This window comes from Haemaphysalis longicornis, unplaced genomic scaffold (assembly GCF_048455015.1).
Source record: "Haemaphysalis longicornis isolate Haplotype H1 unplaced genomic scaffold, Haemaphysalis longicornis Haplotype H1 scaffold_10, whole genome shotgun sequence".
NCBI lineage: Eukaryota > Metazoa > Arthropoda > Arachnida > Ixodida > Ixodidae > Haemaphysalis > Haemaphysalis longicornis.
This window is the reverse complement of record NW_027526204.1, coordinates 100297729-100317074: the sequence shown is the minus strand read 5'-3', so window position 1 is coordinate 100317074 and position 19346 is coordinate 100297729. Positions and strand designations below refer to the sequence as shown.

Here is a 19346-nt window from a genome sequence, read left to right as displayed (position 1 = left end):
GCCAATGAGGCGGCCGTACGTGTAACTGCGGCCTTAACGCACAAGTGTGTGTGCTGGGTCCGGCCGTTCACACAGGGCACCGAAAGCATCGGTGTACCGCGCATAGCTGTAACACGTGCATCGCAGACCGAAATGTCGGGAAACGCACTGTAGAGATCAATGGCTTTGCGCTGGCGCGCCTCGTGGGAATGCAAAAAATCAAGACTAACACCACACATCCAACACCCCAGTGCAGCGCGTTGGGAGCAAGCCCTGAGGGGCCGCGGACGAGCGGGAACAACGTGCTCCGAGACTGCTTGTGGAGAAAGCGGCACCAACAAAACTGTCGCCCTGGAATAGAGCCCCACCACCACTAACAGGAAAACACAAGCCTACTTCGAGAAGGAGGCGAAAAAATAAACTTAATCCAGTTGAATCCTACATCACAATCGCGTTCCCCTCATTTGGTCGGTGGAAACGCCACTGTGATCTTGAAGAATTTTGTCTGCGCCTACTTTGTTGCAATTCTGGGGAATAAATGCAAAGCATGCTTACCGCACTGAGCTTTCCGAAAGCGCTCCTACCAGCTCCGACTTCAATGATAGGCGCCTGCTGCTTTCCAGGGTGGTTGAGACTAACAGAGCGCGTGGAATCGTGGACTGAGGATTGCATTGCTTTTCACAATGAACATGCAAATGGTCTATATTGCTTTGGCCTTCACAAAGAGTTATAGCTGCTTAAGTGTCCTCAAGTTTTAAGGTGGATAAACGAGGTTACCACAACATTTGAACAGTGACGGGATTTAAAGTGTCCATGCGTCCATATATCCTTGCATCCAGTCTCCCTCATGAGAAGACCGATCATGAACTCACCGCTGCTTCCGTTCCTACCTGTTATTACCATCGGAATTGATCAAAACTCTCCTTCACGAAGGTTCACGTTACCGCTACATGTACTGCTTAACACGCTAGAGAGGACCGGAAGTGTGAGCAAGGGCTCGATAGGCACAGCCTAGTTCATCGGCTTTTAAGTGCATCGGCAATGCCCACGCCCTGTTCACGCTGCTGAAATTTTGTACCGGCCATGTTTAACACCCCCCAGCAATTTTGAGAAGGTGCCATTGCACATGACGAGCAGTAAGTGCCAACTTTTCATCACACATCCTTCTAAAAACATTTTCAAGGACGTATCTGTTTTGTGCACTCGATGTATTTCGTAAATTTTCGAATTTCGTACCGTCATTCTATGCCTGACAGTATCAATTTGATAGAATATTGCGGCAATATATTGAGGTAATTTTCAATACCTGTGTTTCTGTAGCAATGTACATTCACGGTGTAACGAATATATCCGGAGTATGTAAGGTATCGGTATACCAGGACAGTTATTTTTAATGAGTGACAGGTTATCCCTTTTTTTTAATCACGAGCCAAATCCTTCAGCTTTCCAATCCTCTCTGATTTTTACGGCCCCTGGCATTCGTTCCGCGATGCTATGTCACATGAAGCCCTTTGCGACGAAACGGCTGCGTAAACTGTCGTCCCTAGAAAGCGCACACCTGTGTGCTCAGTTCATCCAGTGTCATAAATTGAAGCAACGGAATCCGTCCGCAGATGCGCAGGTGGCTCGCGTATACCGCAGACTGTACGGTCAGGGAAAGCGCTGTAGAGATCAATTGCTTTTACGCGCAAACCTTCATGCACCTTACGAACGTGCTTACTAAAGCTGAATTGGTATCATTTGAAGCACGGGGTTGACACAAACCAGTGATGGACAAAGTATTTTATCGCCACTTACCACAGCGGAGCTCTTCTAGGCTAACTCCCCCGTTCTCTTGCATGCGCAGTACGCTTTGTAAGTTCGCTTTTCTACATTGTGTGTTCTGTGCACTTGCAGTGGGCGACCGCAGATGTTATCCTTTCACTCTGTATGTATAAGCGTAAACATGGCAGTTATTTGCTGAAAGCATCTCAGTGGTCCTCTGCTCACACAGGGACACCCTCTCCCTTCAGCCACATGTTCGCCACCTGCGCTTCCTTCTTCGATAGAAGATAACGTATATTGCTGCTAATTAACGACTTTTTAGCAATGCATTGTGTTGAGAAGGGAATCCGACTTGATGTAGACAGGTATAAGCCTGGCCTTTGTAAACTGGCTTTCCCACATTGCGTGTTGCATCGTGAACCCCAATTATAAAGAAAAAAGGCAGGGTAACTCCCCTCGAACGCCGCGGAAGAGGTCACCGACGGCGATCGGGCTGCGAACTTCAAAAGCTACCGCGTTTCGTCGTCGGGAACCCAAGTACCACGATGCGGAAAACTCAAGCGTTGGCGTGGCTGCCTACAACCATCTTAGCGCTCCCTCGGACCGACGGCGGGCGTTGTTTGGGCGGGAATTTTTTCCCAACTCGTAACCCACAAACAGCTGCGTTGGTCATCCACCTCCACAGAGTGGAGTTGGCTGAATTTTTATGGTGTGTTTGTTTGGTCCGGTGGGCCAGGACACGTAGCAGAGTGAGTGAAAGGCCATGAGGCCCTGTGGGGAAGTGAGGATGGCGGAGGGGGAGCAGAAAGGGAGAGGTCCCAATTCATCACAATTCACACAGTGTACACACTTCTAGTTTTAAGGTCCTATTCACAAGATGCACATTTCACTCTGTCAGTGGCACCAAAATTCACAGTTTGCACTGTTGACATTGGTCGTGGATGGGAATGGCCAGTCCGGGAAAGTCTGTCAGACCGCTATACCAGCTTGTACAGACCGTTTTCAAGCGCGTACTGGGTAATTATAGCATGTGTACGAGTCAGCGCACGTCAGGCAAAGGCAACTGACGCTCTGCCCGGCGCGTTTGCAAACCCCAGGAGTGTATGTCGATGATCTGGGAGCAGAACGTTTGGCTCGGTGTTCCACTTGGATTAAGGCGTCAGCGGACACAAAAATCCAGCGCCCTAGTTTCTGCGAACCATTCTCTTGCGTCTCTTGCCAGTGGGAGCGGTAACGTTTTATTTTCGGGGTGGGAGCCTTTTGCGCAGTTATCACCCTTTCGGCTGTTTCAGAGATCAGAGTCGCATTGATGGGATGAAAGTGGGCGTTGAAGAGACGAGTAAAATACCCGAAATGTCATTCGCATTTAGAAGTACCTGATTACACGCGAACACACTCAAGGACGCAATGGTCCCGTATTTAGACGGGATGTTTGGAACTTGTATTCCGTTGCAACTGTAACAAAACCAAACTTCGACAAAATAGTCAAGCAGAATGACGTGCAACAGCGTGAAAAGTACTTTGCTTAATTGCAATTCGGGTATCTATCTTGTGTGCCAAATAAATCTGTGAATTTCATTGAATTACTTACTTGCATCTGTAATTAAATTTTGTGTCCGGCATTTTGTGTGCAATACCTATTGCTGCAAGAAATACTTTGAGGGCATTGAGTTCCCTAAATAAAAAGAGAAATTATTACTTGCATCTGTATCTATTACCTGCTTTCCGGAGTACAGTCGCCAACAGACTTAGCTGGAGCAGCGCTTTACCCATCTATCGTCTTGTCCTGCTTTGCTGCAAGGTAATTTAGTCACAACTACTGCATCTATTTCAAGTTTGAAGGGACTCTTAAGTCGTCCACATTAGTTTGAGCAGTCTCCTCTCCTTCAAGCGCGCATATAAAGCGGTGAGCGCTCGGCGCCCGTTCAGTTAAGCGCGCGCTTTCGCTTGACACAGTTGCTCGACTCCGCTTGACTTTGCTCGTGCTTCGCTTGACGACGACGACTCCGTTGAATCTTCCGATGAAAACGGTCTTTACGTACTTGGAACTCTACGTGTAATTGAGCATCATTTAAGGTTCACTACACTTCAACCACATTTGGGTAACCAGCATAACGGAAACGCGAATTGAACCCCGTGAGATGCCTTGCATCACCCCAGGGTTCCCCTCGTGGGAAGGCGCGGAATTTTTTACCCTTCACCTTTAAACACATCACCACGGTAGGTTACAGCTTATGTTGGGGGGCTCGAGGTCCGCGGTGTCGCCAATACCTTCACCAACATTGCTCAATGTGCCCCGTGCGAGGAAAAAAACAGACAGAAAAGACACAAAAAAGACACAATAGAAAAGCGCTTAACCATACGTAATCAAATACCAACTAGGTATTCAATTTTCGCGTTGTGCCGTACGTAATGGCATACCAACTAGGCCAGTCAACTACGTTACTAAATCATATTTCAATATCCTATATGGCCCGTTCCTCGTTACAGCGCTCTTGTGTTGTGTCTTTTCTGTCCCTGTCTTTTTTTGCGCTGAACCGTACGTAATGGAATACCAGCTAAGCCAGTCAATTGTTTCCGGCGTCCTCAGCGGTCGAGTGGATCGAGTAGGTGTGTAACGCACTCAGTAAGATGCATACGACGCGGGATTGAAACAGGCAGCTTCATATTTGTCTACTGGAAAAAATCTCGAGTTTTTCAAAGTTTAATTGGGTAAAGTTCTCGTTGCTCGATCCAAATTACAATCAAACGTGTTTTGCTTCTTGCATTTTGTGATTTTGTGCACTGCTTCCAGCTTCGCAGGTCATCCCATCCTTCTTCACAGAGTGAAAGGGCACTATTTTTTCTGATTTGTTTCTCGCTCTCGTTTATTTGTGTTCTTTGGAAAGCAAAAACGCCCACGTGTACGAGATTTCGGCGCACGTTAAAGATTGCCAGGTGGCCAGGTGCTCAAAATTAATCCGGAGCCATCCACTACTGCGCGCCTTATCGCCTGCGTTGCGTCGCCACGTTAAAGTCCACAGTCTATCAATATTGTGCTCTTTGCGTTTTGAGAACCATGTGATACACAGTGGTCGGGTCGTGCGTATTCGTATCTGTGCGTATGAGGACTAGCAGTGATCACTCGGGAGATATTTACATGCTCTGTTTAATGCAATTTCGTACTAACGTGCGCGCGGTTTGTGTATATGAGCGCTTTCAAGATGAATGTCATTTGGAAGTTGCGCTTGTCTCTGTTGTCTTTCTTCGACCCTTGTGTAATTTTTTGCGCTTTACTCGTCAGCACTGCAACACCAACTCTCTCAGAAGTCTGGATTAAACAGGAATGGGTCATCGCAGGTGCCGAAACGACCGTGGACGTTGCTTCTTGTCGCGTGCGCTACAACTCGCATTTGTTTTAACATCGTTCATGTAGCAATGAAATGAAAAGAAGAAATTACATCCGTGTGACACGAAAGGTGTTACCAAAGACCTGTCTGCTTGTCTCAAATATACTGTGGTGACCGCCGCACACAAGACCAGGATCTGAAATGATTGAAAGCGAATAATAAATGAAACGGCTACGTACCTTTGTGTAGTACTGGTAGATTAGCGCTCACTTTTGCTCGTTGAGTGTGAAATTATTTCATTCTTCGGAAGGAGAAAACGTCGACTGACGTTTTAATGGAGATGCTGCCACCGCAGTGTCGACATACATGCTTTGTTAGCTCAAGGCAAGCTTAGCTCTACAATTCGGGGCCTGCTGTGCTTTGTGTACTCTTTGCAACGATCAAGGTTTCAGCTTCCCACGAAGAAGAAAATTTAACGCGGTAGGTTTTGCACGTGATGTAAGAACTCGCTGTTGCACCCAGTGGTCGTGAGAATGAACTCTGTGCTGAACCCCACCCATTGCTTGAGGTGTGATTGTTCTTGCCGTGGATGACAATGATATGGCGCAATTAGACAACAGTGCGAAGAAACGTGCGGACCACCAGGTCAGATAAGACAAAACTTTATTTTTGCCACGGGTGGAGCCGTTTTTAGGTCTACTTCAGTGTCCTTCCAGAGACGGCAGGATTCATGTAGATCTCTGTGGCTTCTTCGGCAGCCTAGGCTAGTGAGACCTGGGTCATAGGGTCTGTGCTGAGGAGCGCGGCCTCCCACTGCTCCTGATTCGTAATCTGTAGTAAAATGGGGTGCTTTTTAAGAATTTGAAGAGGTTTTTCTTCACAGGAGCAAATCACATGTGGTAGGACTGCGAATTTATGGCAGAAAGGGCATCAGTTAGAGTGCAACTTGGGGTACTAGAGTGATAGGAGGGCAGGGGTGGGAAATGTAGATGTTTGAAGTTGGCGCCATACAACAGCGTGACGGCGGGAGAAGAAGGCATCGGGTAGTGGGAAGCGAGCTCTAGACACTCGGTAGCGATCGAGTTCCGATCGGTAGGTCAAGACACGATGCCTATGGGAAAACGGTTGGGGAGATTCTGCAGCTTCACTGGGCTCTCGGATTACCAGTTCTCGAGCAACCTCGTGTGCCGATTCATTTCCTGAGAGTTCGGACTGGCCCGGTGCCCAAAGGATATATATTTTTCGTTTCAGGAATTGGCGTGCCTGCCGGAGAAGTTCGGTGGTCAACTCGGCCATTGGAGTAATTGGTTATGGCCGATTCGGAGTCGCTTATTAAAGACGTAATCTTAGGGTTGGAAATAATGGCAAGAAAGATAGCCATTTCTTCACCTACCGTTGGAAATTGAGTAGGGAAGAAGAGGGCGGCTAGTGTTAGGCGGGATGAATCAACTATGACCGCTGCCATGGGTTCGCGTTCTGGATATTCTGCAGCGTCCACGTAGGCTACTTGGGGGATGGAGGAGTGTTGCTTGTGTAGAGCCTGTGCTCTCGCTCGTCGCCTTTCCTCTTTATGAATCGGGGCATGTGTTTAGGGAGGGGGTGGGTTACCAGTTGGTCGCGAATGACTGGTGGAATGTCGACGTGGGTGTCAGAGCTACTGCGGTGACCGAGGCGAAGACTCAGAAGAATGTGGCGTCCAGTGTCCCTCCAGGGAGTCGCTCTAGTTGCGAGATCTTCGGGTTTCGATAATTTCGTCTAGTGTATTGTGAAGACCGAGCGAGAGTTAGTTTTATGTTAAGAGTGTAACGGGGAGACCTTGGGCCTGTTCGTATGAATAACGTATCATAGCTTCAATTTTGTGCGTTTCGCTGACTTTGAGGTTTAGGAATTGGGTGACGTGCGCTATGCGACTGATGACGAAGTCTTGTACGAGACGTATTAGGCTGTTTTCTTTCACTCCTCGATGTTTGGTAGCTATGCGAGAGATAAGTCGTGCATTCTGGTAAACCCCCTTTTTCTAGGGCACGGAGAGTATCTACATTATATCCGTTTGCCTGTATACAGAGACCTAGAATCTTGATGCAGTCAACTATTGGGATGGGCTGGCCATTAGAAGTAGTGATTTGGCTGAGGGGTAGTGGGGAAGGCGGCTGTTCTCCTGGGCTTTTAGGTCTGTATAGAAGAAGCTTTGATTTTTTTTAGGAGCAGGACAGACCACGAGAGGCAGCATATGCCTCAACGATTTCAGTTGCCGTTTGGAGGGTATCTTGGATGTGACCATCAGATCCTCTAGTAACCCATGACGTGATGTTGTCGGCGTATATGCTGTGATGTAGGTCGGTGATGGCGTCGAGGAGTGGGGGTAGACCTCTTAGGGCCATATTAAAAATAAAGGGGGAAAGAACCGATCCTTGAGGGTATCTTTGCTACCGAGGGGGATTGGGGGTGTAGTCAATTGTCCAAAGGTTAGTGTGAGTGTGGCTTTTCGACCCGTGAGGAAATTACAAATGTAGTTGTATGCTCGCGCACCGACTCCAGCCGCGGCTACTCCTTCCAGGATTGGCGAGTGGCTAACGGTGTCGAACGCTCGCGTTAAATCGAGGCCCAAGATCGCCTTGATGTTATGTGTCTTATAACGTCCTGAGTAGAGAGCTGGGGTCGGAACCCCAGCATTGAGTGAGGGAGCAGGTGGTGCTTTTCGATGTGACTGTTGAGCCGGGTGAGAACGACGTGCTCTAAGCTTGCCCAGGCTCGATGTTAATGGTATAGGTCGGAGGTGATACAGTGGTACGCACAGATAAAAGAGTGATAACCATTCGAGTCAGGCACTGCTAAATACGTCGTAGTCATTGATTACAGCACTTGCACAATGCAGCTCGTTCAATACTTTTATCGCTAGCGCAAGTGGTTAATATTTATACATGCTATTACATGCAAAAGGCAAGAATCCTTTCAAAGGGTGATTCGTACAGCGGGAGGTGTGGAATCGCGGCTAAAGAACAATGGAACGACTTTTTTGCTATTCTACACATTTAAAAATACTGCCACAGAAATTTTTGAAGGCCCGGTGGCAATGTTGGCAATTTGAGTTATTTTGGAGTATGGTTATGCTGTTGCGCGCGCAGTTACGTAGATTGAAGCCAATAGCGCGAATTTGAACCACTTCGAAAGGTTTCCTAGGATACGTCTGATGACGACTGCAGATAACAGTCGCGCATTCAAGTTGTGCTATCACAAATATATCGTATGCAACTAGTATAGTTTTGCTTATAACCATGCAAAGTGATTTGCGTGCCAGTCTAAGAGTCTTGCTTGCTTTCTTGGTAATGCAATCGATGCGGGCGTTGCAGGTGAGATTAGACGTGAGAATTACGCCTAGCTGTTTGTGATAGGCTGTACGCGTATTGTTAGAGTCACGAAACTATATGAAAAGGTTAGAGATGAGCAGACATTTGGGAACGTTCTAATCTAAGTAGTCGTTTCGATGTTTATACCTATTACTCAGTTGGAGCGCCAGGATGATAAGGAGTTTAAGTCGTTTTGAAGTAGCATGGAATTGTTTGTATCGTTAATAACGCGGTACATTGTACAATCCTAAGCAGGGAAATGGATCTCAGAAAAAATGAAATCATGGATGTCGGTAATGTACGTTAAAAATGAAAGCGGACTTACAATGAAACCGCGCGGCTCCCCGAATGTAACAAAAACAGGTGACGAGACTGTTGCATTCACTGCTGCGTTGTAAACAATGTAAATATACCGCGCCTCCTTCCCGTAACAATATTGTTTTGTATGCCGCAAACGGCGATTTATTGATTAGGAATATTTTATCCACATAATCGTGCTATTAGTAATGCAGAAACTGTTTAATTGTGCTTATAGGCGTTGGTGAACTAAATGAAAATCCTATAAAAAATTAAGAAAGGCTACGTCAGTTTTGTTGCCTGAATATCTACTGGTGTGAAGATCAGTTATGAATTCAAACAGTTGAGCCACGTCGAAAATTATGCTGATTAAGTAAAGGCTGGTTATTTAAAGACAGATGTTGCATAATGCTAGTCTACAAAATATGTTTCAAGATTTTCCAGAATATGTTAGTCAGAGTTATAGGCCTCTAATTACAAAGGTTGGTTTCATCACCTAACTTATTTATAAATGTGAGCAACACACACCAACTTCCATTTGCTAGTTTGAATATTTCTGCCCAGGCATTGCTTTCAAAAACTTGCAAAGAATACTGTGTTACGATTAGCTGCAGTAATTTAGATGATATTTGATTACGACAGGGCCCTGTCCTAGCTGCCAGGCAGACGTTGTCAAGCTTACCGGCAGACGCTCTAAGGCTCTTGACACACCGCTTGAAGTCATCAAGAGATCGGGAATCACGGCTCTCAGAACTAGACGGGACATTCAGAGTAGGTGGAGAGCTTTCAGTGGTGAAGACCGAAGAAGATGTTGTGTTGTAAGTGCCAGCTATTTCTAAACGGTAACGGTTTTTGCTCTCGCTGAGTGTATTTGGATTACTGGTGTTCTAAAACAGCTTGGCGTTGTCCTTGAGTAAACGAGGAAACAATTTGTTAAAAAGCCTGCGTTTTTTTTTTCGTTTTTTTTATTTGCGAGATTTCAAATGAGTAAAGCTTGTTTATATTTATCTAAGGCATCGGAGTGATTTGAAAGCTAGGCGGGCTTGAAGGCTCCTTTCTTTTTTCCAATAGCTCGATGTGCATGCCGCGTAAACCAACTACTTCGAATTGAAGGGCAGACATGTAGCTGCAGCACACAGTGATCCCTGACATACAATGAGGCCTCGTTAAACAAAACCCAGTTTTTTTCTAGTGTTCTAGACATCAAATGTTGTACCAACGACTCATTAACGAACTCGTTCATCTTGTACCTACGACTCATTAACGAACTCGTTGATTGGAGACAGGTTCGCTTTTCAATAAGCGTAAGAAACGTTGATTGATTGTGGGGTTTAACGCGCCGACGCAACGCAGGCGATGAGGCGCGCCGTAGTGGAGGGCTCCGGATTAATTTTGACCACCTGGGGATCTTTATCGTGCGCCGAAATCTCGTACACACGGGCGTTTTTGCTTTTCGCCTCCATTAGAAAAGCGGCCGCCGCGGCCGGGAATCGAACCCGCGACCTCGTGCTCAGCAGCGCAACGCCTTAGCCACTGAGCCACCGCGGCGGGTCGTAAGAAACGTGTGTTGTTTTTGTTTTTGTTAAAAGTTGAAACAATGTGAATTAAATCGTACTAATTGGAGGTCACGTATTTTGTCGACAACGTTCAATGTACTGCTTTAAGGGTGAGTATTGCACACTACATCTAGGGAAGTTTGACCTCGACTGGATTCCTTAATCATCTGTTGTAATAAAAATCCATCGAGTAAGTGTAAAATGTTTTTGTACTCATGCCTGATTGGAGGAGGAGCTGTCTTGATTGCTGACCAATCAATACCACAAAAATTAAACACCGGCCATGAAATTGGAACATGTGGAAGTGCGCAGTGAATGTATTAGAGTTCGGCTGGAAGGGCAGTTAGGAATCCAGGGGTGGAGTTAAGTGCACGATAGCACGCGCCAATCAGAATGCATGAAGATTTCGAAGAAGTGGAGCGAACGGGAGCCCAAGATGTCTCGACAGAAGAGAGTGGAACAGGACGGACCAGTGTGTGGCGATTCGCGGACTGCGATTATTTCGACTCCACCACGCGAAGGCTTTGTGTCCTTTCTGAAGATGTTATATTGTAGCGAAGTAAGGAAAGAGATAGGTTTATAGTACTTAGCGAAGGTTTTTGACGTAAACTTTCGCTCCGCAATTAAATTTCGCAATAACAAACGTCAAGAAACAGTCAAATAGAACAGCGGATAGAGTTTGGAAGATGTTTGAGAAGCTGCTTTGGTTAAGCGCAATTTGTTTCACTTTCTTGTGATCGAAATGAAGTTCATTTTTTGACGATTTCATAGGAGTAGTGATTACAATTCGGGCCACGTCTTTGGTTTACTCTGCATAATGCGTCACATAAACGTATTTCCAAAACATTTATTCGCTGAAATTAAAAAAAAAGTATTTGTTATCTCTGTCTGCCTTTTTCATGCACACTCTGGAATATTCTTTTGATCTCCGCAATGACACGCGTCCCCCGATGGAAATGAAGCGGCACATGCCGCAACCCGGTGTTGAAAACTCCGGATTTTTTTTCGACTGAAATACAAAGGCGTAAAACCTCACTTCCGTCACGAGCGGTGTACTTTTTCGCCAGCTTATCCTCCGTTACAAGAGCTGAAGCGCACACGTTCCGCCACCAATAGCCAAATTCCTATCCTCCCTCCACTTTACTACAAGCCTTGTAGTCCATATCAAGAAACCCGAGTATTCTCTGATAGACTGCATGGTGTGGGAGTGCTCCCAAAACCCACACCTGTCTTCTCACCGAACCGCAATTATGAGCACAGACCGCGGCCCGGCTGACCAGCTGACACACTCCTTATTTCCGTAAATCGTGGGCCAGAGCCAGAACTGCCACCGACAACCTGGGTTTTACTATAACAAGAACACTCCGCCGCAACCCCGTGCGTCCGTCCCTACCCTGAGGTTCACTTGCATCTTTCCATTCGCACAGTGGGTTTCTTCTTTGTTTTTTACTGAAATTTTGGGTTTTCTCATTCAAACATTGCCCTTTCCTTGCTTTTCTTAATAAACGTTTCATCCTCAAAAATGATTGAATTAATACGTGACTGAAAGAATCATTTAGTGTCGATAAATTAAATCAAATTTAATCGGCGGCAATACAAGACCGACATCAAGCAACATTTTCACATTTATTCACACACACTTCGGGTATATAGCCAGGAAAAGGCGGCATAGCAACACACGATTACAACAGATTACCTCGGGGAATCTAAAGGTGTCATGAACAACGCTTCATCGTGGAGTCCGTAAAGGTATAATCATAAATGTGCCAAAGTGATAAAAGTCACTTGAACACTTCAATTTGTATTAACGTAATGAAGATAGTGTAGAGATCACTCGAGTCAGCTTTGATATCATGGTGACTGCCACCATTTAAACAAAAAACTCTAGAACCTGACAGTTCAAACCGCAGCATTGGCTTGACGGACTTGGTTTAACGCAAAGGGTAATTTTCAGTAACTTCTGAGAGAGCACCAGACGGTAGTAGAAACTCGCATGCCAAAGGTAGTGTGTAGAATCCTGGGCACCATACTGAGAGACAACAAACAAGTAAGCTCATTCACAAAACGTGCCGGCACGCGCGCAGCAATAAACGAATTTCGCGGAGCACCATTGGCATTGACAAAATCATTCAGACATCTTTGTGTCGAATGTAGTGGTAGTAATAAAAACATGAGAAGAGCCAAGTGAACAGAGACGATTCTGTCACTTCAATCCAGGCCATCGTGGGCGGGAATCCACAGTCATATAATAGGGTAATGGCGCCGTGCAACGTACATACGGTAAACTGAATAATCTGGAAGAGGGTGACGTACTTCTTCCACCAGCGGTTTGGGCGTACCGACGATGGCAGAGCTGACAGGCCGTAATACGTGTACATGACCGTGTGCACGGCACTGTTGAGAACCGGGAACAACGCCACCTGTCCCGTAATGCCGTTGTTAAGGTCCAACCAGACAGTCAGCAATGCAAGTGCGTGGTGAGAAACGTGGAGGTACGTAATGTGGCCATTCTTCTTAAGCAGCACTAAGAATACGGTGTCAATTAGCTCAGCGAACTTGGTGAACATATACAGCCACACATGTAGAAGGAAGGGCAGGCCATTCGAGGAATTGTCCGTGCCCTCACAGAAGACACTGTACGGTGGCAGTCCTTTCACACCAAGCGCTCTTCCACGCAGGTATGTGATCTGCAACATGGTAACACAAAAATAGACACTAATGAAGACGATGAATGCGTTGTAGGCCAATACGAGGGGTCTAACTGGAAACGGTCTCCGATTCTTCATGAGCCCTGGGCCAAGGTGCAACGCAAAGAAGAGATAGCCTGCGATAATCCATAAGATGACAGCAGGGGAGCCCATCAGGAGCCAATTCCGAACTCTCGGGTCGCCACCCGAGAAGAACATGTTCCAGAGAGATACGTCTACGTGTTGCGCTGTGGCTACTTGTAAAGACCTCATGCTTGTGGTGTGGTTGGAACAGGTCTCCGTTGGCTCTACTACGACGTATGACACTGCGTATGACACTGCGTATGACTCGCTCTTTAGAGCCAACTCAATCCTAGTTGAAGCCTACGTGAAAGTCTCGTTTACCTGGTATTGGAACCTAGCCACATGTGCCCGTCGTGCTGCCTTTCAGCTGTCCGACGCAACATTTCAAGCGAGAGGAACGTACACGAACGCAAAATTGCACTCCCTCCGTGCACCCGGGCTGGGTTGTTTAACCCAAGCGGTAGTCGTTTACATTGCCGCCCTGCGGCTGCAAGTGATTGCCACGTCAAACCACGTCAGTGCTCTTTGCGTTTTTCTGTACTTATAAACGCAGCTTATGACACGATACTGCGATTTTTTTGTGGAGCATTCTTTAATAATTTAATTTCGTGTACCTGGCTACTCATCTGAATCTGAGAATATATATGTCTATTCAACGAAATAGTAGGTTTAATATTTCCGCAGGATGCAAATCATCACAAGAAATATTATGGCACAGAAGGAAGAGTTTAGATTATTTCAAGGCACACTCCCACTATGTTCAGAGCTCACGTTTATCATAAATATTTTGTGTGTGTAACCGAGGATCCTTGTTTCTTCATAATTCTCAAGCATTAGTCAGCTTTTTATAAGAAAGCTGACTTATACTAAATCCTTATACTTATACAATCCTTACTAAAAGCACAATCCATGAATAGCACAACCCAGACAAAAGTATCATAGCTGTGAGAGTCAGCATGGATACATTCTGGCTCTAGGCTGTAATTTTTAAAATAATATCACTATCATGGTTTTGTGGCTTTGTGCATTAGCATTGTGTATGGTTGTCTTTATTTTTCCCGCCTAATTTAATCTTGCCCGCAGTGTTTTTCATGTTTTTTTTTTTCATTTTTCATATTTTCAAACTTTATCTCTTAGTGGGATAAGCTGTATCATACAGGGAGGCTACGCAACAAGCCTCACGTTGTTGCAAGTAATTCAAGTGGCATATTTCGGCGTTACGAGCTGTCATTTTTTCCTCCGTTTATAGCTGGTGAACACGTAGGCCCTGTACATAGAGAACTATACCCATGCCGATTGGTCGGAACACCGAGGATTTCTACCAGGAGATATCCCAGAAAATGTGTACATGTTTCAATAGTTTAGAAAATCGTTTGGGAACTCATTTGAATTACGCCCATTGTAAACATGACCAGTAGAACCACATTCTCATCACAGTTCTATCGGTGCAACGTTAATAAAATATCGTTTGCTAGAATAAATTTATTCTATAGAAAGAAACAATGCAGGATAGAAAGCTCCGTCCTGCGAGACAAAGAAAAAAAAATGAAGGAGGTTCACACTAACGCGTAATACTTGAAGGTAGGGAAGCTGTACGCAACCTTCAGGACAACCTTCACGACCATCACGATGGTTTAAGTCCGCGATTGCAGCCGATTTGCTTCTTCTCCGCTACCGCAACGACATTTCCTCCATATTTGTTGCTATAACTGCCGAAGAAGCAGATCGAAGAAAAGCAGAAGGAGCAGACGGAACCCGCCCCCTTAAACTAGGTGCCCGCAGCTGCAACGTGTCCTCTCAAGTTTTCTGCGTCCAGCAGGTGGCGTGAATCCTCTCCCCACAGTCACAGCTGAGTGGTGAGTAAGCCGTTTGACTTTCGGGTACTAACGCACGGTCGTAGTCGAGTAGGAAAGACGACTAGCTCTAACTCTGTTCATCTACCAGATACAGGCTCGAATCCTGCCGGTGCCGGGGATCGCTTTGAGTTTTGTGAAACGCCGAAATCGACGAATTGCTAAACAACTTCGCTGTTACGAACTTTACCATCCCCTCTTAAACATAGTTGAGAGACGCGCGAAAGTCTTCTAACGAAAGTGCGATAAAAGTGTGTCGCAGCATTCACTAAATGAGCACCCAACCTTCGCTGAAAGTGCGTCCCATTTGATCGTCAAGCCTTCAACGACTCAAATGACAAACGAAGAACGAAGCTATGCGACGATTTTTCGCGCGTTAAGTAAACGCGGCTATAAACCATCTAAATGTATTCGATACCCGGCTTATAAATACTTCATATTATTGATCGATGTTTGTATTGTTTTATTTAGAACCATTCTTTTTCGCAATTTTAAGCAACTGTTTTGACCCACTAGACGCTCGGTTTCCCGCGTGTGCCTGTGTCCAGAGATGTTACCAGAGCTTTTCGGAGGACCAACCGGTCTTTGGAAAAATGCACTACTTTCTTGACAGGACGCCATCGGTCCCATATATGAAGCTTTAGCTTTTTGAAGGCGAGATAACTACAGAGCTAGATCGGTGTGACACACATGCATAATGTGCAAAATATCAGCGACAAGGACAGCCTAGAACATATTTATAATCAATTTTAAACTGTAAAAAACACTGCCAAGCAGCCAGCGGAGCACCTCGGCAATGGACATTCCCTGGATGTTGATCAAATAAACAACATCCAAACACGTCACGAGTTTGTGCTGGCCGCTTCCGCTCAGCCGGCGTTTCTCTCCGGCTCGAACTTCTGCTCCAAAGCAACGAACGATCCTATCGTTGGCGGCGGCACGGCCGCTCGCTGGAGAAAGCGGCCGTGGCGGCGGACACGCCGGGATGTGGTTGGCGCATCGGGAATCTGGCCGCGACCTAGGTTCTACAGCAATTCCAGGCCCTTTATTTATGTTGCTCTTCATTACACCGGACGCTAAAACGCACCCGGGACACGAAAAGCGCACTAAGCGAGCCGCAAGGTCGCTGTGGCGGCGGCGGCCACGGCCGCGTAGTGGCGCTGGTAGCTCGAGCGATAGCTTGTGAACGCTGCACGAAAAGGGACTCAAGTCCTAAACCAGGCAGCGCATAGAAGAAAGGAGTTAATGATGCGACGGCCGATTGCATTAAAAAATCCCGCCATCTTCATGAAGTGAATGATGATGAGAGGCGCGAAGTTATAATGCTTATGGGTAAAACCATAAAACATTCGCCCACACATCATATAAAGACTCGACATGTCAAGCTTTCCACCGCTCCGTTGACAAGCCCGTCAACGACGTCGATTTTTGTGGTGATTATGTAGGGCTTGTTTGGGACACGGAGAATCTCAATGGGTAAGTTGGCAAATTCGGTGTGTGATATTTTAGCCACGTTGGCCGTCGCCTTTTGGAGAGCGTCTTGTGTCGCGTAGCCCCGGTACGTGTCTTCATCTCGCAGGCGACGAACTACAAACTCTTCTTTTTCCTCTCCTCCTTGTTGTGTAGCAACGAGCGCGTTGAACGTTTGGACCTCTTCGGCCAATCTTTGGTTGGCCAATCCCTAGGGGGATCCCGCCACGATCATCATCATTCCGCCGTGTATGGCAGCAACGAGTGACGGGACAGGGCCCGAGCAAGAGTCTTGAACTCGCAGGCGACGAAGGACAACCTCTTCTTCTTCCTCTCCTCCTTGTTAGGTAGCAAGGAACGCGTTGAACGTTATGACCTCTTCGGCCAATGTTTGGTTGGCCAATCCATAGGGGGATCCTGCCACAATCAACATCAATGTGCCGTGTACAATGTGCCGTGTACGGCCGCCACACGGCCCGAGCAACAGGTTCTTCGCCCCTAAAACCTTCATTTGCACCGCCTACGAGAGCGGCAATAGAATATCCGCCGCAGTGTCAAGCCTAAAACATCTGCAGGGGGACCTGTAGGCCGATCGGCCAGCTGTTTAGCGCGCGTCTCTCCACCTGCTGACTGCAGCATCGCGTGTCGTTCTCTAGCCGCCGCAGGAATTTGCACTCGCAGCGCCTGCATCACGTCCACGGTCGCTTTTTAATTAAGCGGCTGGCGATATCGGTACGTAGGGGCATTCGCAGAAACTGCCGGCGACGTGGAATAGAGAGTGCTAGGGTAGCTCTGCTCTGTGATGTCCGTCCGACGGTCACGTGGACAAAATTCCTCGTTTGGCGGCACCCGCCTGAAACTGAAACTGCAAATGGCCGCATTAAAAAGTATCTAATTAAGCAATCGTCGCACGCTGAAGCAAATGAAGTTTGTACACGTGATACGTCGGTCATTAGCTGCTTATCGCAACAAAAAAATCAAGATGTAAGTTTTTTTTGTCAGCGCCCCTTTAAGGACGGCTAGAGTAGGCCCTTGAGCCCTTGGGCCCTACCAGCGTGTTTCGCTTAGTGGACGGCCCAGCGTTGATCTGGCGAATTTGAGCTAAGCAATACAAGCTCCCGTGCACTGTTGGTCCGTAATAATTTTGCGGCCCTGACAAGTCGCCTGAGGACATGTCATTGCATAAAATAGGCTCAGGGTCGGCCCGTTCCTTGCATCTTTGACATCTATCTGAAAATTATACCGAATAACAAGTACGCTCGACGGGGTTTGGGTACGACGTCGTTTGGAGAAGCCGGAAGACCCCACGTTGTATCATATTTGCTTACGGACGGATGAACAGTGGTGGTGTGAGGGGGGAGGGGGAGCAGCAGGCCCGATCAAGCCGGTAGTTACATGTAGTAATCCCTTTGTACGACACAAATTATTTTTCGCCCATTCAGTAAAGCGAATCAGCTTCAGGTTTATAAGTGTCGACGCCAGCTCGCTGGGTAAATACTCGAGTCGCATCGTGCGAACACTGGTTGCCAGCCATGCCCAAGTTGGCTGGCGCCAGTCCGCTATTCATCGGAACGGGATTTTAGTATTTGGGAATTTGTCCAGATCCTAAAATTTGCAAATCTTAGAATAGGCGACTTGGATTCACCCACCATGAATATGACATTTGGAGATGCTGTCATCGCCAGGGTGATGGTAGCCTCTTAGCCCACCTCCGGCGTCACCGTCCGGACGAAGACCGAGACCGTTTTATCTTCCTCACGATTGACTACTGCATGCCCATGGCGTCACGGTCAATGTAAAATGGCAGCGTCCACGTTCACCATGCCCTCAGGATTTTCGTATGTTTGAGTGGGTCCCAGTCTGTTCGCGCTCTTGGTTTGTACGGGGTGCATTGTTTTGGTAAGCGGTGGCATGCGCACGCGATCAATACATCTGGATGTCAAGGCAGGCAAAAGCAGAAATAAAATTTCTTCTCTATAAAACAATCATTACACCCTTTTTGTTCCCCTGTACGTTTCAATGTGGCGCCCTGTATGTACGCACATCATACAGGACGAAAACGTATTTAGAAAGATTACCAAAGCTTATTTTAAATTGTTACCGCCAATAGGTTTCATACGCAACCTTTAATGAGCAGCGAATTGCGGAATGAGAATCAAAGTTGCAAATGTTCCAACTTGAAATCCATGCCTCTTTGAACAAATGCAAAGTTTAGGAAAAATTTAAAAGAGCCCGCGTTTATGTAAAATCCGGGGCTATGTATTCCCAAAAACTATGCCCCACACCGCAGCCATCCGTGCCCCACCAACATGGTGTTTTAGCAGTGGCCGCGCCGGGTTTGTTGTTCACGAAGGCAGAAAGATAAGGTCGGAGGCGATTAAACATCACGACGGGCGCTTATTCAACATGAAAACACTCTACTGCATACAGACTAACGGAAGAACATTACAACAGCATTTAAGCTAAGCATTAAACAACACTCTAGAAATTGAGATAGCTCGACTACCCTATGAATACGGGAGCAGTGGGGCGTCGCCGGTGCGTATTGAGTTCGACCTTGTTGGAAACGTCCGTTTGCCGCACCTGCCTCAAGTCAAGAGCCCGGTCTATCCTTTCCCGACTTCCCGGCAGAAGTCTTTACTTGGTGGCGCCGTTCTCGCTGTGCGGGAACCGCTTACCGTGCAGGACAGGGAGGATGGCCATCAAGGGCACCACCCTTACCATAGCGAATCCGAAAGAGACGAAGTATATTCCTGGCGTGTGTGAACAAGGTGGTTTGCGTAAGAAGTTTATGTGGGAAATACACGAAAAAGGGGCCCCCGTACAAGTCGCGAAGCCCACAAAACTCATCTCGTACGACAGTGCAAAATCATAATTGCAAAGAAAAGACACTGGTGCGTTGGAAAAGTTCCCACGCGTGTACAAAGCGCAGAAAGCACAAGAAACCTTATACTAAAATGTATTAGTGGCCTGATTAATT

At 46.7% G+C, this 19346-nt stretch overlaps 1 pseudogene; it reads right to left on the bottom strand.

Annotated features, from left to right (window-relative positions):
• Positions 1-11878: 11878 nt before the first annotated feature.
• LOC144157862 (very long chain fatty acid elongase 7 pseudogene) lies at positions 11879-13215 on the bottom strand (annotated as a pseudogene).
• Between the last annotated feature and the right edge of the window lie 6131 nt (positions 13216-19346).